Genomic DNA, 24,608 nt, shown 5'->3' with positions numbered 1-24,608 from the left:
TTTTGTAGGCTGTAGAAACTCTCTGCACTGCACAAGTATTCCTAGGGGCCTCAAATGTATCTTTACAGGAGGGAGAGTGTGCTTGAGATTAGACCAGGAGTTCCTAGAGCAAATACGACGTCCCATGATTTCTTTTAACATCAGAAGAAAAAAAAAAAAAACCCACATGTAGAAACTGCAGGTGCTTCCTTTTTATTGCATGATGTAAAGAGAAAATGTAAAATGGACAAGCTTTCTACAATCATGTTCTCTTCATCAAGCTGTTATTGTTATTTTAGTGAGTCCACTAAAAAGAATTATCTAGAGCTTCTTGTTTTTACTTCTTTGTGTACTTGATGAATATGATTACCATTTTTACCTCCTGTATTTAAACCCCTCTGCCATAATCCCATATTCTGCCTAAAAGCCATGTCTGTAGGAGCTGTTTCCCCTTCACTGGAATAGTTTTTAGGGATATGACTGCATTTAAGCAGGTGCAGTAAATGCACTTGTGATTTTCACTGTCGTGTGTAAGTGCAAAGCATCTGACATAATTAAGCTACGATTAAACGAGACTATTAGTAAAATAAGCTTGTTTTATGAATGAAGACCTCACACTCATTCAGCATAGCCTTTTGACAAATGAACTGCATTCACTTATGTAGCACAGCTTTGTATGCCTGGAAAGTGAATAAACATTTGCCAGGCTACCTTCCAGAGTTTTCCATTAACTGTCTTCAAATTCCCTTCTTCTGTTGTGCAGAGGGAACGTGATTTTATTTTTAAATAGAACAAAGGAATTGGCCCAGTACCACAAGGGCCAGTGATTGTCAGAATCATGAGAAACTAGTTACTTTTGGTCCTGAATTGTTCTTATTCTTGTCTTTTACTCACTTTAGAATTTAAGGCTTCCTATTAAAAATGGCCACCATACAAGAGAGGAGGCAGTGAAGGAAAATAATAAAGAACAGTGGCAACTGAGTTGATGCTGTATAAATAAGCGCATTTGCTGTGTCTCTTTTCTGCAGTTTTTATGTCTCACTGATGAGAGAACTGGTTTGAGATGTAAATTGCTTCCCTTTGATTGAACCAGGGAGGAGATGTCATGTAACTCATCTCATCAGCATAGAGCATTGTGCGCCTTTGGTGAATTATAGGATAACACAGCTAGGAAGAATTCCTTAACCTCTCTCTGCAGCCCTGTTCCAGTCTTTAATAACCACCAAAGGGAAGTACTTCCCTTCTGTTCACCTGACTAACTTGTGTGGTTTGAGCTCATTTCTTCTGATCCTGTCCTTAAATATTCTGTAAAGGATCACTGGAAAGTGCCACGGTTTTAACTTGCCATGTATATCCTGTAAATTAGAATATAAAGTTTTGGGGAGGTTTTTGCTTTGAAATATGAGAACACGGACGAAGAAATGAACTGAAGATAGTATTTTCCACAATGTGTCTCACTTGTCTAGATTTAGGGTAAATCCAGAGGGGCAGCTCTACAGGAAACCAACAATGCGGTAGGAGCAGAGGTAGAAGTGGGGGTAGGAGCTTCCTGTGATCTGCATGAGATTGTATGCTGCATGCGCAAAGAATTAGTAAATGGATTTAAAACAAAAGAATTGAAAATAGGCCTGCAATCCATCTAGACTGGTATCTCGACAAACCAGGGACTTTTTTTTATATATATATAAGAAATTCAGGGCAGATATCACAGCCGTATCATGACAGCACAGCCTTTGCTTCCTCCCCTTCTATTAAATCTACATTTTGAAGGTGGATGGTGCTGACTCATAAATTAAATTGGAGTAATACATACAGTGTATATATATTTCTGTCACTTTGTCTCAAATTAAACACGAACCTTCTCCCCTGACAAGATGATAGAAAAGTTAATTGCTCGCCCTGGCTTTAAATTGGAATTTGAATTTGCAAAATGCTAAAGGTTTATGAGATCTAAATCATGAGGAGCTTAAATTACATTCCTGTGATAAAATATTAATAAATCAATTAAAACATAAGCCGAGTATAATATTACTTTCTTTTTTGTAGGAACCTTGAACACAATAATTCATTAGGGTGTAGTGCAGTAACAATTATTGTATCTTTTTTTAATTTTCTTTTTATTAGTTTTTTTTGATAAATACATCATCAGATAACATTCCACAGGGTAGATTATCCTTGCCCCAGTGCAGCATCCAGAAATTCTGTGGCACCCCCTAAACAAGAGCTCACAGCCTAGATTATCTGCCATTACTTATCCTTGTTAGCATTAGCTAGTTCTTTTACCGAAGGGGTATTTTCTTCTTGGGAATATCTGTTCAATGCCAACTCTGCCATTTGTGGTTTCTGAATCTCTCCTCTAAAATGGGCATGCTCATAATACTGCCTCAGGCCTGGCACAAGAATCAAAGTAGATAATGTATGTGAAAACCATTTGTAGGTGGGAAGGCACTGTAAAATGTTAATTATTGCTATTATAAATTGGGAAATTTAGATCTCTAGAAGGACTCTTAGACATTACTTAGTAACCAACCCCCTCATTTTAAATATGAAGGATCAGAGGTCCAGAGAGTTTAAGCCACTTGTTTAAAGTCACACAGCTAGATATGTAACTGCTCTAACTAAAACCAGGACTCAGGGTGTTTTCTACTCTCTACCCTAAACCCACAAAAAGGCTAAATGGTCACATCAAATTTTGTATGTTATTTAATCTCTCTACCTTGTTTTCTCTTTGAAGCTGTTTTTTGTTTGCTTGATTCTTTTGACTGACTAAACGATAGTGATTTTAGGGAATAATTTTCTAGTACTTAACCCCACATCTGTTAGGAAGGGATCCTTTTGGTTGCAGAGACACTGCCTTGTCCTGCTGCTCCCCAAATGAAGGCACAGCGGTGTTTCTTCCTCTCCCACAGGTTCTGCAGGAAACATCAATGAGAAAGGACAGTGGCCTGGCTTTTTAACCACTTCTCCCATGTGATGGTAGACTGAGGATTCACCCACCACCAATTTTTTTTTTTTTTCTTCTCTTTACTTCCTTCCTGCTCACTGGCCCTACACTGCAATTTTCTTGCCTCCCTTCCCACCCCCAAGTCCCAAGAATCACTGGGATTTGCATTTTATTTATTTTGAAAATAAAGAGAACCTCCTCTTGAACACTGAACAGATCTTTTCCAAATTATAATTCTTGGAAAGGAATGGATTTATTTCTTCCTCTGATGCTGAGATAACTCTAGCTCAGTGGATATCAGCAGATCAGAGAATAAGAGGCTGAGTGTTAATCCTGTTTTTCCTGGTAGTAGATGTGATATATGACAAGTTTTCATCATTTCGCCTTTATTTCCTCTTCTCAACAACAGTAATAACAAGATCAACCTATTCCAGTGTTTTGAAGACTTCCATTAAATGATTATGAGATGTTTGAAAAATGATAAAGGATTATGTAAGTGCCATATAATAATATTCTGTGATCTTCTAGGAATGAGTTCAGACAGAGTGGGTAAATTCATGGAATCTGTAATATTCACATTCATAATCACTACTTAATACTGGTACAGTTTTTACATAATATTTAGAGCACTGTGAACACAGATAATATGGTCTCTGTCCTGAAAGTTTATGATTGGAATATATTATTTTACAAGAGAGAAAAAAGTTAATTAAGAAAAAAAGATCTTAATTGAAACAGAGAAACTGTTGGAACTATAAGATTAGTCAAGGATATCAACAAAGAGTAGATCTTATGGAAAAGTAGATACTATGGTAGCATTTATAAAAAAGTGAAATGGTTCATGCAAAAATCACCTATTGATCAAAGTATTGTAATTTATCAGTTGTTGAATGTCTTAAAACCTCAGTTAAAGAAACATAGAAATAAGCAAAATATGCTTTTAGGAAGACAAATGAGATTTCATGAAATCCAAGAACTTTACCCATTAGATAGCCCTTCAGAGTATCTCTGATTTTAAAATCCATGCTATGTACCAAACCTTATGTAGATGTGATACAATCTGTTTTCTCATAGCCATACTTATAACTCATTTTATGAATGAGGGAATCGATTCGGGGATATGAAATGAAATGCACAAGGACAGAGAGCCATGATTCAAACCAGGTCTGTCTGACTTCAGAGTTCTTTCTCTTCTCATTACTGTATACCATCATTCACAGCAGATTTGAGGCAAAATTAAAAAAGTACACAGTGACTATGTAAATGTACTGTGGAAGAGGAAGCAGAGAGAAAGTTTTATTCCTAGAGGCAGACTCACTGGAAGCAATGAGAAGTGAAATAGCAGTTCAAAGCCTAGATGAACAATTAGAAAACATACCCAAAAAAGTCACAAAAGCATATCATGTTTATAGGATAAACGGCCCCCTTGTTTCCATATTATCTTTGACAGTATCGTAATACCTTATTTTTATCTAGATCATCCTTTATTATTATGAACCTTTTGCTTTTCTGGCTGTTTATTAGTTTACAAAGCATTTTGATCTATGCTATTTATGGTTTAAAAAAAAGGAGTATCTCTGTTCCCATTTTACAGATGGGAGAACTGAGGCTTGAGTAGGATAAACAATTTGCCTAAATTTTATTGATAATACATGGCAGGCAGAGTTTAAGAATTCAGAATTTCTCATGCCAGTGTACTTTCATGATATTTCTTTAGAAACTGGAAATAAAGATTTCCACCTTAATGTTTAAAAGAAAATTGTTTAAAGGGTTAACTAGAAAATTTACTTACTTTCTCTTATTATTCTCCTGTTGTAGAGAAAATGAGGCATTGTAGTAGCAAATTCTAGAGATTAAAGCAATTCAAACATATCTATCAGTCTCCCACTTCAGGTAATTTTTCAGATACTAATTGCGGCCCCCTAACTTCTTCAAGCTGGTTTTAGAAAAGGCAGAGGCACCAGAGATCAAATTGCCAATATCCACTGGATCATCGAAAAAGTAAGAGAGTTCTAGAAAAACATCTATTTCTGCTTTATTGACTATGCCAAAGCCTTTGACTGTGTGGATCACAATAAACTGGAAAATTCTGAAAGAGATGGGAATACCAGACCACCTGACCTGCATCTTTAGAAACCTGTATGCAGGTCAGGAAGCAACAGTTAGAACTGGACATGGAACAACAGACTGATTCCAAACAGGAAAAGGAGTACAAGGCTGTATATTGTCACCCTGCTTATTTAACTTATGCAGAGTACATCATGAGGAACGCTGGACTGGAAGAAGTACAAGCTGGAATCAAGATTGCCAGGAGAAATATCAATAACCTCAGATATGCAGATGACACCACCCTTATGGCAGAAAGTGAAGAACTAAAGAGCCTCTTGATGAAATTGAAAGAGGAGAGTGAAAAAGTTGGCTTAAAGCTCAACATTCAGAAAACTAAGATCATGGCATCCGGTCCCATCACTTCATGGCAAATAGATGGGGAAACAGTGGCAGACTTTATTTTGGGGGGCTCCAAAATCATTGCAGATGGTGATTGCAGCCATGAAATTAAAAGGTGCTTACTCCTTGGAAGGAAAGTTATGACCAACTTAGATATTATGTTAAAAAGCAGAGACATTACTTTGCCAACAAAAGTCCATCTAGTCAAGGCTATGGTTTTTCCAAGAGTCATGTATGGATGTGAGAGTTGGACTGTAAAGAAAGTTGAGCACTGTAAAGAAAGCTGAGCACTGTGGTGTTGGAGGAGACTCTCGAGAGTCCCTTGGATTGCGAGGAGATCCAGCCAATCCCTCCTAAAGGAAATCAGTCCTGAATATTCACTGGAAGGACTGATGTTGAAGCTGAAATGCCGGTACTTTGGCCACCTGATGGGAAGAGCTGACTCATTTGAAAAGACCCTGATGCTGGGAAAGATTGAAGGCGGGAGGAGAAGGGGACGACAGAGGATGAGATGGTTGGATGGCATCACCGACTCAATGGACATGAGTTTGAGTAGACTCTGGGAGTTGGTGATGGACAGAAAGGCCTGGCGTGCTGCAGTCCATGGGGTCGCAAAGAGTTGGACATGACTGAGGACTGAACTGAATTTCTTCCCCACATCTTACAAGTTATTTGGATATGGATGTAGAATGACAAATAACTTGGAAGATGTGGGGAAGAAGTTCAGTTCAGCCACTCAGTCGTATCCGACTCTTTGCGACCCCATGGACTGCAGCATGCCAGGCCTTTCTGTCCATCACCAACTCCCAGAGTCTACTCAAACTCATGTTCGTTGAGTCGGTGATGCCATCCAACCATCTCATCCTCTGTCGTCCCCTTCTCCTCCCGCCTTCAATCTTTCCCAGCATCAGGGTCTTTTCAAATGAGTCAGCTCATCGCATCAGGTGGCCAAAGTATCGGCATTTCAGCTTCAACATCAGTCCTTCCAGTGAATATTCAGGACTGATTTCCTTTAGGAGGGATTGGTTGGATCTCCTCGCAATCCAAGGGACTCTCGAGAGTCTCCTCCAACACCATGGTGCAAAAGCATCAATTCTTCAGTGCTCAGCTTTCTTTACAGTCCAACTCTCACATCCATACATGACTCCTGGCAAAACCATAGCCTTGACTAGATGGACGTTTGTTGGCAAATTAATGTCTCTGAGCTTTAATATGCTGTCTAGCTTCATTTCATAGCTTCCTCGGAAAGTCTCAAGTTTAGGGTTTAAATACCTCTATTGCAAATATGCTTATAAGGGGATACATACCATGGTCAACTCATGTAAATACTTAGTTGGCCCCTTAGAATGGATTTGTCCAGTTTTGGGGACTGGAAGCCCAAATCAGTTGAGGGAAGAGTTGAAGAGGTGCTAATAATGAAGTACTCTGTTTGCCAATTAAGAGGACATAGATGAAAATGTAAATGCAGTTTTACTTCATACCTCCTTATACAAAAACTAATAAGCAACCAAACAAATAAGCAAATAAAAATGAGGCACATAAAACCTGTCTTCCTTTTGGAGACAGACACAATCCCAAATCACAAAGGAATACTATGAAATTTAGACCAAGTCAAATAGGATATCAAGAGTATGTTAAACATATATGATAGCCAGAACATCCAAAGTAGTTGGAATGACTCTGAGGGACACATGCTATAGTTGCTTACATGAAACAGGAAAATCTAGGCCCTCAGTGGTCTGTGGATGCAGCCTGAGCCCTGTTCTACAACACAGGTCAACAGAGAAGCTGGCACCAGCCTGCCACATGCACCAAAACAGGATATGAGGGTGGCATTGTGGAGATAGTAACCCACATTAGCTTTTGCCATGTTGATCGTATTTAGGAAAAGGAAAACAAACATTAATTACGACGAGCAAGATCTGAGACATACAGGGCTTCTTGCAAGTCCTTTAGGGTTCCCATCAACCCAAGTGGGGAATTAAAGAGCAGAGGCATACTCCTTGAACAGTGTGCGTAGTAGAACTGAAGAGAAAAGATATAATGTGCCAGCAAATATGGCACAAAATGAAACTCTATTCTGCCCCATTTCACTCCTCCAGCCTCTCCTATTCAGCAAACAGCTAACAAAATTGGCTGACTGAAAGACGAGAAATAATCAGAAAAGAACCAGCATGAACCCATTCGTAGCTAATTTAAATCAAAAGTGATGTAAGGAATAGAAGATCAAGCTATATACCAGTAGAAATCACTTGCATTCCTATACACTAATAGTGAGAAAATAGAGAAATTAAGGAAACTATTCCATTCACTGTTGCAACAAAAAGAATTAAATACTTAGGAATACATCTACCTAAGGAAACAAAAGACTTGTACATAGAAAACTATAAAACATTAGTGAAAGTAATCAAAGAGGACACTAAAAGATGGAGAAATATACCGTGTTCATGGATTGGAAGAATAAATATTGTGAAAATGAGTATACTACCTAAAGTAATTTATACATTCAATGCAATCCCTATCAAGCTACCAATGATATTTTTCACAGAACTAGAACAAATAATCTCACAATTTGTATGGAAATACAAAAAACCTCGAATAGCCAAAGCAATCTTGAGGAAGAAAAATGGAACTGGAGGAATCAACCTGCCGGACTTCAGGGTCTACTACAAAGCCACAGTCATCAAGACAGTATGGTACTGGCATAAAGACAGAAATATAGATCAATGGAACAAAATAGAAAGCCCAGAGATAAATCCACGCACCTATGGACACCTTATCTTTGACAAAGGAGGCAAGAATATAAAATGGAGAAAAGACAGTCTCTTTAACAAGTGGTGTTGGGAAAACTGGTCAGCCACTTGTAAAAGAATGAAACTAGAACAATTCCTAACACCATACACCAAAATAAACTCAAAATGGATTAGAGAGCTAAATGTAAGACCAGAAACTATAAAACTCCTAGAGGAGAACGTAGGCAAAACACTCTCTGACATAAATCACAGCAGGATCCTCCAAGACCCACCTCCCAGAATACTGGAAATAAAAGCAAAAATAAACAAATGGGACCTAATTAAAATCAAAAGCTTCTGCACAGCAAAGGAAACTCTAAGCAAGGTGAAAAGACAGCCTTCAGAATGGGAGAAAATAATAGCAAATGAAGCAACTGATAAAGGATTAATCTCCAAAATATACAAGCAGCTCCTGCAGCTCAATTCCAGAAAAATAAATGACCCAATCAAAAAATGGGCCAAAGAACTAAACAGACATTTCTCCAAAGAACACATAAAGATGGCTAACAAACACATGAAAAAATGCTCAACATCCCCCTCATAATCAGAGAAATGCAAATCAAAACCACAATGAGATACCATTTCACACCAGTCAGAATGGCTGCTATCCAAAAGTCTACATGCAATAAATGCTGGAGAGGGTGTGGAGAGAAGGGAACCCTCTTACACTGTTGGTGGGAATGCAAACTAGTCCAGCCACTATGGAGAACAGTGTGGAGATTCCTCAAAAAACTGGAAATAGAACTGCCATATGACCCAGCAATCGCACTCCTGGGCATACACACCGAGGAAACCAGAATTGAAAGAGACACATGTACTCCAATGTTCATCGCAGCACTGTTTATAATAGCCAGGACATGGAAGCAACCTAGATGTCCATCTGCAGACGAATGGATAAGAAAGCTTTGGTACATATACACAATGGAGTATTACTCAGCCATTAAAAAGAATGCATTTGAACCAGTTCTAATGAGGTGGATGAAACTAGAGCCTATTATACAGAGTGAAGTAAGCCTGAAAGAAAAACACCAATACAATATACTAACACATATATATGGAATTTAGAAAGATGGCAAATGATAACCCTGTATACGAGACAGCAAAAGAGACACAGATGTATAGAACAGTCTTTGGGACTCTGTGGGAGAGGGTGACGGTGGGATGGTTTGGGAGAATGGCATTGAAACATGTATATTATCATATGTGAAACGAATCGCCAGTTCAGGGTCAATGCATGTTACAGGATGCTCGGGGCTGGTATGCGGGGATGACCCAGAGGGAGGATAACGGGAAGAGGGAGGTGGGAGGAGGGTTTGGGAGGGGGATCTCACGTACACCCGGGGCAGATTCATGTCAATGTATGGCAAAACCAACCAATATAATATTGTAAAATAATTAGCCTCCAATAAAAATAAAAATTAAAAAAGAAAACAATATCTTTTCCTCATAATAGCAAAGAAATAGAAGAAACTGTACCTTTATAAAAATAAGAGGTCACAGATTAGATATACAGGATTAAAGAGGTAAGACAACAAAAAGAGTAACCTATGAGAGGACAGGAAAGAAATGGAAGACAAAAATAGAGCTATTATAGAACTAAAAGCAATATTGGATATAGCAGAAGGAAAGAACTTCTAATCATTTCACTAGAATTGTGAATGAGAAAAAAACACCGTAAAAGTACTTTTTAAATGATGTGAGAAGGTGATAATTATGATTGGCAACTCATATCTCAAGTAAAAATGTTATCTCCCTAATAAATTAGAACTCCTGCAGATTGATAAGTAAGAAGACCAACAACTCAATAGGAAAACTGGCACAAAACATTCAAATGTCCCTTAAACATATTAACATATATTCAACTGAATAAGATAAATAAAGATTAAAATATTCATGATAAGAGAAATGCAAATAAGAAAAACACCAAGATGCATTTTCAACTATCAAAATGCCAAAAATAAATAACTTCAAATGGAGAATAAATTTTATAATATCTACCAAAATAACAAGTACATATGCTCTCTAACCCGTCAACTCTAATTTTAAGAACTTATTCCATAAATAAAATAATATATGTTGTTATTGTTTAGTAGCTAAGTCGAATCCAACTCTATGTGACCCCATGGACCATAGCTCACCAGGCTCCACTGTCCATGAGATTTCCTAGGCACGAATACTGGAAGGGGTTGCCATTTTGCCATTTCCTCCTCTAGGGCATCTTCCTAACCCAAAGATTGAACCTGCATCTCCTGCAATGCAGGTGGGTTCTTTACCACTGAGCTACCAGGGAAACCCAAAATAGTATATACACAAGATTATTCACTACAGCATTGTTCGTTGTTGGATATACATAGGAAACAATCTAAATGCTTGTCAGTAGAGGATTCAGTTAATGAACTATTGAATATCCATTCAATATACATATTTTAAGTGAAAAATGCAAGGTGTAGATCAGCATGTATTGTTTAAAACTATACATATTAAGAGAAGAATGTGAATGTTGTTGTTTATTACTGGCATATCTGTTTCTAAAAAGCAAGCAAATTAATAGCAGTAGTTACATGTCATAGGATTGTATAAGAACTGGGTGAGTGGAAACAGAATAAAAGGTAGACCTTTTACTGTGTATCATTTCACACATTTGCATTCTGAAATCATGTAAATGTATTATTTGTTAAAATTGAATAAATACAGTTTAATGTTATACCTTTGGAAGGCAAAGGAAATATAGGGACAACTGATATTTGTGAAGGAAAAAAGAACAGAACGAAAGGAAAACAGTTTCAATGTGCAATAGAATAAACATTTTCTGGAAAGTGTCTTGAATTTTTATATGGAACAGGGCATACTATATCCTAGGAAATTCATGGTGATGAGCAGTAAGCACTGACGTCTATCTTGTTGAAATTACAGAACTTTATGGCTGAAGAAAGACACCTGGAAAGCATATATTATAAACTATCAAATGGGGAGAGATTTAATTTGCCTCAAAATTTTGAAATGCAAGTATTCATAGTACCATGAACTATTCTGGTAAACAAACAAGACAAAACAAAATGTTTAATGATGAGTTTAGGCTCCCAAAATATTGAGAAGCCATTATAAAATAAGCATTAGTGAATCTCAGATCAACTTGAAAATAGACTTATGACTAAACAAAGCAGGTAGGGAAGAGAAGATGTTACATAATAGAATATAAATGGTATAAACCTTGATGATATAAAGATAATAACATGACAGAACCTGAGAGGTTTGAAAGGTAAAGAGGAAATAATGAGGCAAGTTAGATTAATTCACCTGTGTTTAACAACTGGGAACAAGGGATCAATACTGCCCAAATTTGGCAAACTTAGTAACAGAGATGTAGATGCATTGTTGTTTAGTCACTAAGTCATGTCCAACTCTTTGCAACCCCACGGACTATAGCCCACCAGGCTCATCTGTCCATTGGATTTCCCAGGCAAGAATACTGAAACAGGTTACCACTTCCTTCTCCAGGGGATCTTCCTGACTAGGGGCTCGAACTTGACTCTCCTGCATTTGCAGACACGTTCTTTACCACTGAGCTACCTGGGAAGTCCCTGTAGATGCATTATAAAGCTATAATAATAATAATAATAATAATTAAAGGTAGCAATTTAATCAAAGTCCAGCCATAAGAAGAAAGAGAGAGGGAAGGGTAAAAGGAATATAGTGGAGTGCTTTCATGATTTTTAGGATAATTTTTTAGATAAACCAAATTTGTATTATAAAGTCATAGAATAAAAAATAAGACTTTATCTCCATTTTAAAATATATAAAGTTAACCCTTAGAATAGTCTCAGTCCAGACCTACTGAATTTTTTTTGATGGAGAGGGATAAGACATGGAACCTACATTTAAAATAAAGCCTGTAAAGTTTGAGAAACACTTCAATAGGAGAATTAACAAACTGAGATAAAACTTCCAAACTATTAGGAAGAAAACACATTAATGAAGTAAATCAGAGAAAAGAAATTATTTTGAAATAATATAAATAATATAAAATAAGGTGGCAGAATTAAGATCAAGAATATATTTTATTTTAAAGCAATAAATATGAGACTAAAAAGTCATCTATTAAAAACATGGTTTATTTTTAGGAAGTCTTCTAATACAATTAGCCATGTTAAAAGATCAAAGAAGAAAAACTATTATGCCTGAAGGACATTTGAGAAAATTCAGGCTATATTCAATCATAACATAATGAGTTAGAGATTAATATTAAAGAAAAAATTAAAACTATTATCTCTTGGTAAAATTTAAACTTTTAAAATCTATTTTTTTAATTACAGAGGGATTACAGAATGTACAGAAAATAAGTACATATGGGTAGAGTTAGAGCAGTGTTCAGAGGAAAGTCCATGGCTTTAAATATTAACATTATGAGGAAAAATAATTATAAACATACTAGCATTCATCTCAGGAAGTTTGTTAAAAGGAAAAAAAATGCAAAGTAGAAGGAAAAAATTGATAAACAATAAAATCAGAAATTAATGAATTAGAAAATCAAAGAGACATGAATTGTATTTTACAAAGAAAATGACAAAACAATAAATAAATCAACATTGCATGCATATGTGCTAAGTCCCTTCAGTCCTTCAGTCGTGTCCTACTCTTTGCGACTCTATGGAATGTAGCCTGCCAGATTCCTCTGTCCATGGAATTCTCCAGGCAAGAATGCTGGAGTGGATTGCCAGGCCCTCCTCCAGGGGATCTTCCCAACCTAGGATCAAACCTGTGTCTCTTATGTCTCCTGCATTGGTAGGCGGGTCGTTTACCACTAGCTCCACCTGGAAAGACCAAGTCAGCATTCAGTTCAGTTCAGTTCAGTTCAGTCGCTCAGTCGTGTCCAACTCTCCGCGACCCCATGAATCACAGCACGCCAGGCCTCCCTGTCCATCACCAACTCCCGGAGTACACTCAAACTCATGTCCACAGAGTCGGTGATGCCATCCAGCCATCTCATTCTCCGTCGTCCCCTTCTCCTCCCGCCCCCAACCTTTCCCAGCATCAGAGTCTTTTCCAGTGAGTCAACTCGTCTCATGAGGTGGCCAAAGTATTGGAGTTTCAGCTTTAGCATCAGTCCCTCCAATGAACATCCAGGATTGATCTCCTTTAGAATGGACTGGTTGGATCTCCTTGCAGTATAAGGGACTCTCAAGAGTCTTCTCCAACACCACAGTTCAAAAGCATCGATTCTTCGGCGATCAGCTTTCTTCACAGTCCAACTCTCACATCCATACATGACCACGGGAAAAACCATTGCCTTGACTAGACGGACCTTGGTCGGCAAAGTAATGTCTCTGCTTTTTAATATACTATCAAGGTTGGTCATAACTTTCCTTCCAAGGAGCAAGCGTCTTTTAATTTCATGGCTGCAATCAGCATCTGCAGTGATTTTGGAGCCCAAAAAAACAAAGTCTGACACTGTTTCCACTGTTTTTCCATCTATTTCCCATGAAGTGATGGGACCAGATGCCATGATCTTTGTTTTCTGAATGTTGAGCTTCAAGCCAACCTTTTCACTCTCCTCTTTCACTTTCATCAAGAGGCTTTTGAGTTCCTCTTCACTTTCTGCCATAAGGGTAGTGTCATCTGCATATCTGAGGTTATTGATATTTCTCCCAGCAATCTTGATTCCAGCTTGTGCTTCTTCCAGCCCAGCGTTCCTCATGATGTACTCTGCATATAAGTTAAATAAGCAAGGTGACAATATACAACCTTGACGCACTCCTTTTCCTATTTGGAACCAGTCTGTTGTTCCATGACCGGTTCTAACTGTTGCTTCCTGACCTGCATACAGGTTTCTCAAGAGGCAGGTCAGGTGGTCTGGGATTCCCATCTCTTTCAGAATGTTCCACAGTTTATTGTGATCCACACAGTCAAAGGCTTTGGCATAGTCAATGAAGCAGAAATAGATGTTTTTCTGAAACTCTCTTGCTTTCTCCATGATCCAGCGGATGTTGGCAATTTGATCTCTGGTGCCTCTGCCTTTTCTAAAACCTGCTTGAACATCTGGGAGTTCACGGTTTACATACTGCTGAAGCCTGGCTTGGAGAATTTTGAGCATGACTTTACTAGCGTGTGAGATGAGTGCAATTGTGCGGTAGTTTGAGCATTCTTTGGCACTGCCTTTCTTTGGGATTGGAATGAAGACTGACCTCTTCCAGTCCTGTGGCCACTGCTGAGTTTTCCAAATCTGCTGGCATATTGAGTGCAGCACTTTCACAGCATCATCTTTCAAGACTTGAAATAGCTCAACTGGAATTCCATCACCACCACTAGCTTTGTTCGTAGTGATGCTTTCTAAGGCCCACTTGACTTCACATTCCAAGATGTCTGGCTCTAGGTCAGTGATCACATTATCGTGACTATCTTGGTCGTGAAGATCTTTTTTGTACAGTTCTTCTGTGTATTCCTGCCACCTCTTCTTAATATCTTCTGCTTCTGTTAGGTCCATACCATTTCTGTCCTTTATCGAGCCCATCTTTGCATGAAATGTTCCCTTGGAATCTCTAATTTTCTTGAAGAGGTCTCTTGTTTTTCCTATTCTGTTGTTTTCCTCTATTTCTTTGCATTGATCACTGAGGAAGGCTTTCTTATCTCTCCTTGCTATTCTTTGGAACTCTGCATTCAGATTAATTACCAAATGAGAAAAAGCCCACAAATACAGAAATACAGGAAGGGAAGTAATCATAGAAACAGAAGAAGTTAAAATAATTACTATGAATACTTTACACATAAATTTGAAAAATTTGGACACATAGATGATTTCTGCGTAAATATAAATTACCATTAAGAGATCCAAGAGAAATAAAAAGAAATTTCAAGAATTTTAAAATTCTTAAGTGTTCCCTCACCTTTCCCCCATTAGCACTGACTATCCAAGAGCAGACTCCATGAGAGTTTCTGTTCTTCTTGTCTCCTTCCTTTGCTTTAGTGAGTAATAGGGAGCAGAGGTAAAGTCTCTGTGTCCTTCACTCAGATTTCTCCTGCCATGGAAGGCCAAGTCAGCTAAGGGAGTTAGGGTTAAGAAGATAATGAAAGGGGCTCTGGTTTCTAGGCTTCATTCTTCTACTTTCTTTCTCATGCAAGTTCCCAGCATACAAATGAGATCTGTTCCGAGAGCACATTCATAAGTCCAATTTATTCATAAGTCCAATTTGTTCATAAGTCCAACAAACCTAGATATCAAGCTAACACAATTGGTTATATAGTACTGCACTGTAAGAGGTTTATAATACTTTTCACACAAATAATACGTAACAAACAAACAAACACAAAAAATAAAGAAAACATTTTTAATCTTACAGTACAGTACCTTGGAGCGAAAAGCAAAGGAGAAAAGGAAAGATATAAGCATCTGAATGCAGAGTTCCAAAGAATAGCTAGGAGAGATGGGAAAGCCTTCCTCAGTGATCAAGGCAAAGAAATAGAGGAAAACAACAGAATAGGAAAAACAAGAGATCTTTTCAAGAAAATTAGAGATATCAAGGGAACATTTCATGCAAAGATGGGCTTGATAAAGGACAGAAATGGTATGGACCTAACAGAAGCAGAAGACATTAAGAAGAGATGGCAAGAATACACAGAAGAACTGTACAAAAATATCTTCACGACCAAGATAATCACAATGGCGTGATCACTCACCTGGAACCAGACAGCTTGGAATGTGAAGTCAAGTGGGCCTTAGAGAGCATCACTACGAACAAAGCTAGTGGAGGTGATGGAATTCCAGTTGAGCTATTTCAAATCCTGAAAGATGATACTGTGAAAGTGCTGCACTCAGTATTCCAGCGAATTTGGAAAACTCAGCAGTGGCCACAGGAATGGAAAAGGTCAGTCTTCATTCCAATCCCAAAGAAAGGCAATGCCAAAGAATGCTCCAACTACCACACAATTGTACTCATCTCACACGCTAGTAAATTCATGCTCAAAATTCTCCAAGCCAGACTTCAGCAATATGTGAACCGTGAACTTCCAGATGTTCAAGCAGGTTTTAGAAAAGGCAGAGGCACCAGAGATCAAATTGCCAACATCCGCTGGATCATGGAGAAAGCAAGAGAGTTCCAGAAAAACATCTATTTCTGCTTCATTGACTATGCCAAAGCCTTTGACTGTGTGGATCACAATAAACTGTGGAAAATTCTGAAAGAGATGGGAATCCCAGACCACCTGACCTGCCTCTTGAGAAACCTGTATGCAGGTCAGGAAGCAACAGTTAGAACTGGACATGGAACAACAGACTGGTTCCAGATAGGAAACTGAGTACGTCAAAGTTGTATATTGTCACCCTGTTTATTTAACTTATATGCAGAGTACATCATGAGGAACGCTGGGCTGGAAGAAGCACAAGCTGGAATCAAGATTGCTGGGAGAAATATCAATAACCTCAGATATGCAGATGATACCACCCTTATGGCAGAAAGTGAAGAGGAACTCAAAGGCCTCTTGATGAAAGTGAAAGAGGAGAGTGAAAAGTATGGCTTGAAGCTCAACATTCAGAAAACAAAGATCATGGCATCTGGTCCCATCACTTCATGGGAAATAGATGGGGAAACAGTGGAAACAGTGTCAGACTTTGTTTTTTTGGGCTCCAAAATCACTGCAGATGCTGATTGCAGCCAGGACATTAAAAGACGCTTGCTCCTTGGAAGGAAAGTTATGACCAACCTAGATAGCATATTAAAAAGCAGAGACATTACTTTGCCAACAAAGGTCCATCTAGTCAAGGCTATGGTTTTTCCTGTGGTCATGTATGGATATGAGAGTTGGACTGTGAAGAAAGCTGATTGCCGAAGAATTGATGCTTTTGAACTGTGGTGTTGGAGAAGACTCTTGAGAGTCCCTTGGACTGCAAGGAGATCCAACCAGTCCATTCTAAAGGAGATCAATCCTGGGCGTTCATTGGAGGGACTGATGCTAAAGCTGAAACTCCAATACTTTGGCCACCTCATGCGACGAGTTGACTCACTGGAAAAGGGTCTGATGCTGGGAGGGATTGGGGGTGGGAGGAGAAGGGGACAACAGAGAATGAGATGTCTGGATGGCATCACTGTCTCGATGGACATGAGTTTGAGTGAGCTCCGGGAGTTGGTGATGGACAGGGAGGCCTGGAGTGCTGTGATTCATGGGGTTGCAAATAGTCGGACACGACTGAGCGACTGAACTGAACTTAACAGTGCAATGGCTGGCATCACATGTTCAGGCAATGAGAGTTACTAACTGGAGGGGAGAGGTGGGACATGGCTGAGGTGGAGGATCGTCAGCAACAGGAGACAGAGGGCAAGCTGCAGTTCCACTCACACCTACGTTGATGGAATGCACAATTGCATCTTGGAAAGTCTGCAACCTGAAGGCTCAATGTGAGGGACTAACTGGAATATATGACATTTATATGCATAGCTTTATTTCTTTAATCTCTCACTTGAGAAATTAGACTAGTTTCATAGTTCATATTCTTTTCTCAGAAAAGTATATCTGTTTACAAAAATTTGAGGCTTCACAATCTTCCTAAACCTCTTTTCCAACCTGGAATTCTAGAACCATACACTAGATAATTTTAAATTGCTTTAGCACTAACATTTTACAGGCCTCTGGGACCACATAGCTTTAAATTAAATACAGATCTCAGATGGAATGATCAGTGCTATTAGAGTCTGCCTCAGGCAAGTTACTTAACCTCACTGTGTCTCAATTTCCTTATCTGTAAAATGGTGGAAATAATAGTACATATTTATTCAGTTGTTGTGAGGATTAAATGAGTACATTCATATAAAGGTCTTAAAGGAGTATCTAGCACATAGTCATCTGTCAACCGTATGAACTGTTACTAATGTCTCTGCCTAGCTGTGAAGTATTTTAGTGCAAAGATAAACACATGTCACTCATCTTTAATCTACTCATTGTGAAAAATCCTGGTTCATATTTTTGTCATGACTGAAATAGCACTTTTCCTTTTGTGAACCTATAATTGGACCCATTGCTCTGCTGTTAACTAGCATTTATGAGCATTATTATATGCAGGATGCTTTGAGAGAAGCCCCTTGATTTTAGAATTAACTTCCTTAATTTGGGGCTGTTTATGAAGTATTTCTGATCAGTAGAAGAAGTGATTAAATTTTAAATTAGGAATTAACTTTATCCTAAACCAGGAAATTATTTTTTCATACCTGCTCTGTTGTTGTAGTTTTCTTTACTATGTATGTGTATCTGACCTATGGCTTATGGACAAGTACTGTCTTTGAGAACATAATAAAATGAAAAATATAAAATTAACTTTATTCGGCTATACTTAGCATATATTATTTTCTTTGAGTGGCATTTAAACTTGAGAGATTATTAAGGAAAAACAAACAGATTATTAAGGAAAAATAAACAAAAAAACATTTTGATATTTCAGCATGTAAATATCAGCTGTCAATTACAAAACAGAAAAATCAATATACATTGTTTCAGGTAAGACAATATGTTTTATTTTGCCTCTCTCTTCATCGGTAGACAGCATTTTGGTGATTTACTCATGATCATAGGGAAAGTATACAAGGTACAATTAAGTTTCAAAATATTGAATTAGTTTATGTTGAGCCCATTTTATCTCAAATTTATTTAAAAATGTATAGAATGCATGGTATTAAAAGCTTGATATATATTGTGTATATTGAAGATTGGTGTATATTAAAGATAAAAGCCAAGATTCTTACCCTTAAAAGAATGGTTGATTTATGTTAAATTTCAAAGGAAATGATTAGATGACCTGTGTTGCCTGGTTAGCACAATTGTCTCACATGCTCTATTGCTGTTGTGACCCCATGGACTGCAGCGTGCCAGGCTCCCCTGTCCTTCACTGTTTCCCAGAGTTTGCTCAAATTCATGTCCATTGAGTTGGTGATGCTGTCTAACCATCTCATCCTCTGTTGCCCCTTCTCTCCTGCCCTCAATCTTTCCCAGCATCAAAGTCTGACTTTTTTATTTGTTGAAAATAATTAGTGTTTTCCTAATGAGCCAGAGACTATCTCAATACTTACCATTTTTATTTTTTATATCATATTTAATATTTTGAACATCTATGAACCCAACATGACTACTTTCTCTACAGGCTTTATGTTGAGCTGGTGCCATCTGTGGTTGTAAAGCCAAGTGTTCTGGTGTGGCAGAATAATCAAATCAAAGTTAATGGGGTGACCCATCTAAGCAGGGCTCTTTGTCATTAAGGTCCACTCTTGTGATAGTTGCGCATTATCCAGCTGATTGGATTTGTAGGCAGGCATCCACCTGTGGCCCACATTGGCAGAGAAGACTTACTGCAGAGGCAGTCCTGGCGAATCAGGAGGTAGGTGTCATGTGCAGCAAATTCTTTTGCTGGAAAGCCAAAGCATGCCAGCTAGCCTGAGCACTATTAGTAGATGGGCGATTCACACATTTTTTGATTGATTTAGGTCCCAAAGGAGAGGAACCAAAAGCAGAGTCACATGTCATTGAAGAGGAATGACTAGTCTTAAGCAGAGGAAAAGCAAGTACATGTAGAGACACTGAGCAGATGACCAGACAAGATTTAAGCACACAGAGCCTTTTACCTCCATCTCAGGAGCTGTGTTCTCTGTTTGGATGAGAGCTGTTGTAAGAATTTCCATGTCTGTTGGGGGCACTGAGGTTCTCACGGACTATGGTAAACACGATTTGGCTCACACGCTCTCATAATCAGGCTGACTTGCACTGAAACAGAGAGTGCTCTATAGTGGTGCCAGGCCTCCAGCAGTACCAACTGTTAAGTAATAAACAGGCCCTGTTTATTGGCAGCCTCTTCCCCTCCCGCCAACATGGAGTGCCCATTCTCTGGGTTTACCTGCCTGCATGTGTTCAGATGCTTAGAACAGTCTGCTTGTTGTGTGAGGTGGTGGTGGCATTGAGGCATCAGTCTACAATCTAATCTGCTTAGTTTATTATTCTCCCAGGACCTGGGGTGAGCTAGCAAACATGCAGGGCTCTGGCAGCCTGAACAATGGCCATGCTATCATTCTAGATAACATTACAGGCTTTGCAGACGGCAATGGCTAATTGTTTTTCTTATATTCACTTTCCCTTTGTATTCTTTTCTTCCTTTGAGTTGTTTTGCAGGGAGAGGGGATTAGGAAGGGTGAGAGTGACTCTGCATGTTCGCTTTTTTACTTCCAGGAAGTTAGAAAGTATTTGTGTTGGTTGTTTTAATAGCAGCATGTATGTGGTTTATTCACACTGAAAGTGATTCAGACATAATTAGCAAATTCTTACTGAAGACCCACGGGGTACATAGAACCCTAGACTAGGTGCTCAAATTTAACTCATTATACTTTATTTACTGTGTTACTTTATGACAACTGTCCTGGTAAGGACAAAGTTCTCCCTTCAGATTCCAGGCACCATGTACTGGAAGAGCAGGTCAATTAAGAGCCATGCCAGAAACATGTGCACACAAACTTTAGACGAAAATGATTCCTAAAAGTCCTCTTTGTTGTGGAGAATTTTATTCTCTGGTCCCGGGTATAGTGCCTTGGTAATCTCAATTTTATATTGCTTTATGGCCAAAGGAATTTGGTACGCCACACAGATTCAGTGGTCAAGAATAGACTGTCTTAATTCCCATAAACCCTCTCCAACCCCAACCCTGAGCAAAACTCAGGATAAGTAGACCATGATACCGAATCCAGGAGGAGGCTTTTTGTTGATCAGTGTAAGTGAGGCACATTCATAGTAGGGTAATCAGCAGCATGTGGTGGTAGAGAAAGGGTAGCTATGAAGCAAAAAGGCTGTTTTTTTCAGAAACTAACTCTAAAGGCAATGGCCTCAACTTTCAAATAATGACGGTATCCCTGGAACAAGTTTCTATCAGGGTGACTGCTATGAAAAATAGCCCTTATTAGAGGTCTGTGTTAAAACACATCTTTTAAAAAAAAAAATCAGTCACATTCCATTATAATGATGGCTGTTACATGATGAAGCTTTCCCTTGGTTGGAAAACCAAAACCATTTGCTTGACTGAAATGAAATTTCTCCTGTCTCAGGTCACTAAATATGCTTTCAGCTGAGGGGTAATCATTCAGTTTCTTGGGCTAGCATATTTTTAGATCAGGAGTACATATTTGAATTAAGAACTCTGGTGACAGTTCAGGGGGCATTGCAGAAAGTTAAGATAGTATTCCATATTCAGCCTGTGTGCATGCTAAGTCACCTAAGTCATGTCCAACTCTTTTTGATCCTATGAGCCATAGCCTTACAGGCTCCTCTGTCGATGGGATTCTCCAGGCAAGAACACTGGAGTGGGTTACTGTGCCCTCCTCCACGTGATCTTCCTGACTCAGGAATCGAACCCCCATCTCTTACATCTCATGCCTTGGCAGGCACGTTCTTTACCACTAGTGCCACCTGTGCTGTGCTTAGTTGCTCAGTTATGTCCGACTCTTTGTGACCCTATGGACAGCAGCCCCATATTCAGCCTGTGTGCTCAGTCGCTTCAGGTTCTTTGTGACCCTATGGAATGTATCCTCTGTCCATAGGATTCTCCAGGCAAGAATAGTGGAGTGGGTTGCCATTTCCTCTTTCAGAGGGTCTTCCCGACCCAGGGATCGAACTCACATCTCCTACATTGAAGGAGGATTCGTTACCCACTGAGCACCAGGGAAGCCCCATTTTCAGCCTAATTTTCCCTAAATTTGTACCTCAGTGGTTTATAATGGATACACTTGTGATGGTTCTATTTTGCTCTATGAGAAATACAAGATCTCAACTTCTCATTTTCTTTTAAGAAAGAGTTTGCTAATTTGTAGTGTCAAAGGTGCTTTTTTAAAAAAATTAGGCAGTATTAATTCACTCAGAATGTTCACAAATACATGGTGATAAATTTATAGGGAAACAATCATTTAGAAAGCAACTTGCATTATATAACAAAATAATGAATTTCTATTTACTGTCCGTCTCCTATTGGATCCATATCACCTTGTCACTGAGTCTCAAAAATTTCATCCTTTGAGAATGTTCAAATGAATCAAACCCTTCCTCCCAGAAATTTTGCCCATTTCCACTAGGCTTCCTCGTAACCAGCAGGCTTAGTGCCCCCATTGCCTAGATGCTCTATCAGAGCTCTATCAAAGCTCTCTTTTCTCCCTGTGTCAGGCTGCTGGCAGCTAGCATCAATCACAACCTCCCCTACACTTTTGCATTATCAATATTTAGTCTGTTGAGGATAGGAAAGCAGATTCCAAAGATTTTAAAATTGCGCCTAGTAGAGAATATGTAAGTTCTAAGTGAGGAGGACCTGAGGAGCTCTCTTAGAATTAAAGCTCTCAGTGTGGCAAATTCTGTTGACTGCTTGACCATTTCATCTCCTGTGTTCCAGTTGAGTTGAGTTTTGATTTCATACACACAAAAAAAACAGGCAGGTATATATAGTTATACATATAACATGTAAAATGTATATCTACAATATCATGTGTTTATTTTACTTATATAAATTTCTGGTAATTGTTCCTAGTGATTTGGATGCTAAAATATACTAAAATAAGCTTTTTCTTATGAGATATACCTATTTAAGAACCCATATATCTAGACATCCTTGAGGTGCTTACAAGACTCTATTTGACTATGTATGCTCAAGATATGCAATTGAATACCAATATAGTGCATTATCTTATAAGCAGTCATGTCCCACTCTTTGCAACCCAAGGACTATAGCCCATCAGGTTCCTGTGTCCATGGGATTCTCCAGGCAAAAATACTGTTGTGGTTGCGATTTCCTTTTCCGCATTATCTTATTACTTATTAGAAAAAACTTTAATGGTCTAATTAGTGTTTTGCATAAGAATGTTTTAGTATATTTAATTTAAAAATATATGTATATAGTTATAGTTGATTTTGGTTGTTGAGAAAATGGGATTGCTGGAACAGCACTTAAATAAAATGAATAGTACTGACCTACTTAGAAAAATTAATTATGAAAGAAAAAATAATGGATTAGAGTTTCAGATAATGGTTTTGGGGACGCTGCTGGTTGAAATCCATCCCGAGGCTTATTTATAATTGGCACAATTAGAGTTTTCGAGAATTCAGCAGCTTTAATTTATTTACAAAAATTCATATAGGATTTGAGTTACTGGGGGTGTGGGGGATGGAGATGGGTAGGAGATTCACTATTTACATTTAAGTTCTGCAGAATCTCAAATTCATATTTTGGGGGAGAATTATCTCCAGGCAGAGGGTACCAATTTCTTTAACTGAATCTATTACTTTGGGTACTTATATCAATAAATGTTTGTATTAGATCAGATAACAAAAATTGAATATGTCCTTGCACTTAAGACTATTTAATTTTCTGTGTTGTCTACAAACTCTCACCACAATTTGTGTTTGACTTCTGGAAATTTTTATTTATTAAGCAAATGTTCATTGAATACCTACTATGTATCAGGTTCCATTCTAGATACTTGGGATTCATTAATGAAAAAGACAAGCGAATTATGAAGTGTATTCAGTTCAGTTTAGTCACTCAGTTGTGTCCGATTCTTTGCGACCCCATGAATCATAGCATGCCAGGCCTCCGTGTCCATCACCAACTCCTGGAGTTCACTCAAACTCATGTCCATCAAGTCGGTGATGCCATCCAGCCATCTCATTCTCTGTTGTCCCCTTCTCCTCCTGCCCCCAATCCCTCCCAGCATCAGAGTCTTACCCAGTGAGTCAACTCGTCGCATGAGGTGGTCAAAGTATTGCAGTTTTAGATTTAGCATCAGTCCTTCCAATGAACACCCAGGATTGATCTCCTTTAGAATGGACTGGTTGGATCTCCTTGCAGTCCAAGGGACTCTCAAGAGTCTTCTCCAGCACCACAGTTCAAAAGCATCAATTCTTCAGCGATCAGCTTTCTTCACAGTCCAACTCTCACATCCATACATGACCACGGGAAAAACCATTGCCTTGACTAGACGGACCTTTGTTGGCAAGGTAATGTCTCTGCTTTTTAATATACTATCAAGGTTGGTCATAACTTTCCTTCCAAGGAGAAGGCGTCTTTTAATTTCATGGCTGCAATCAGCATCTGCAGTGATTTTGGAGCCCAAAAATGTAAAGTCTGACACTGTTTCCACTGTTTCTCCATCTATTTCCCATGAAGTGATGGGACCAGATGCCATGATCTTAGTTTTCTGAATGTTCAGCTTCAAGCCAACTTTTCATTAGGAAAATGCAAATTAAAACCACAAAGGGAAACAGTTGTTGCTGGTTGCTCTTTGCAACACTATAGACTGTGCCCACCCGGCTCCTCTGTCCATGGGATTCTCCAGGCAAGAATACTGGAGTGAATTACCATTCCCTTTTCTAGGGGATCTTCCTGACCCAGGGATAGAACCCAAGTCTCAAGTGTTAACAGATATATTCTTTACCATTGAGCCACCTGG

General features: G+C 38.6%; 1 protein-coding gene across 15 annotated transcripts in view; it reads left to right on the top strand.

Annotated features, from left to right (window-relative positions):
• The window catches only part of ZBTB20 (zinc finger and BTB domain containing 20), an 891,891-nt gene that overhangs the window by 289,760 nt on the left and 577,523 nt on the right, over positions 1-24,608 (top strand). For 2 of the 15 annotated variants that reach the window (XM_055429604.2, XM_055429526.2), the window contains exon 4: positions 18,587-18,642. The exons of the other annotated variants lie outside the window; for them this stretch is intronic. The gene's annotated coding sequence lies outside the window, so the exon portion shown is untranslated. The remainder of the gene's footprint in view (positions 1-18,586; positions 18,643-24,608) is intronic. 15 annotated transcript variants of the gene reach the window in all.

The sequence above is a fragment of the Moschus berezovskii genome, chromosome 1 (assembly GCF_049115385.1).
Source record: "Moschus berezovskii isolate FMDL1 chromosome 1, NW_MosBer_1.0, whole genome shotgun sequence".
NCBI lineage: Eukaryota > Metazoa > Chordata > Mammalia > Artiodactyla > Moschidae > Moschus > Moschus berezovskii.
The sequence above is the reverse complement of the archived record's forward strand: the minus strand, read 5'-3'. Positions and strand labels throughout refer to the sequence as shown.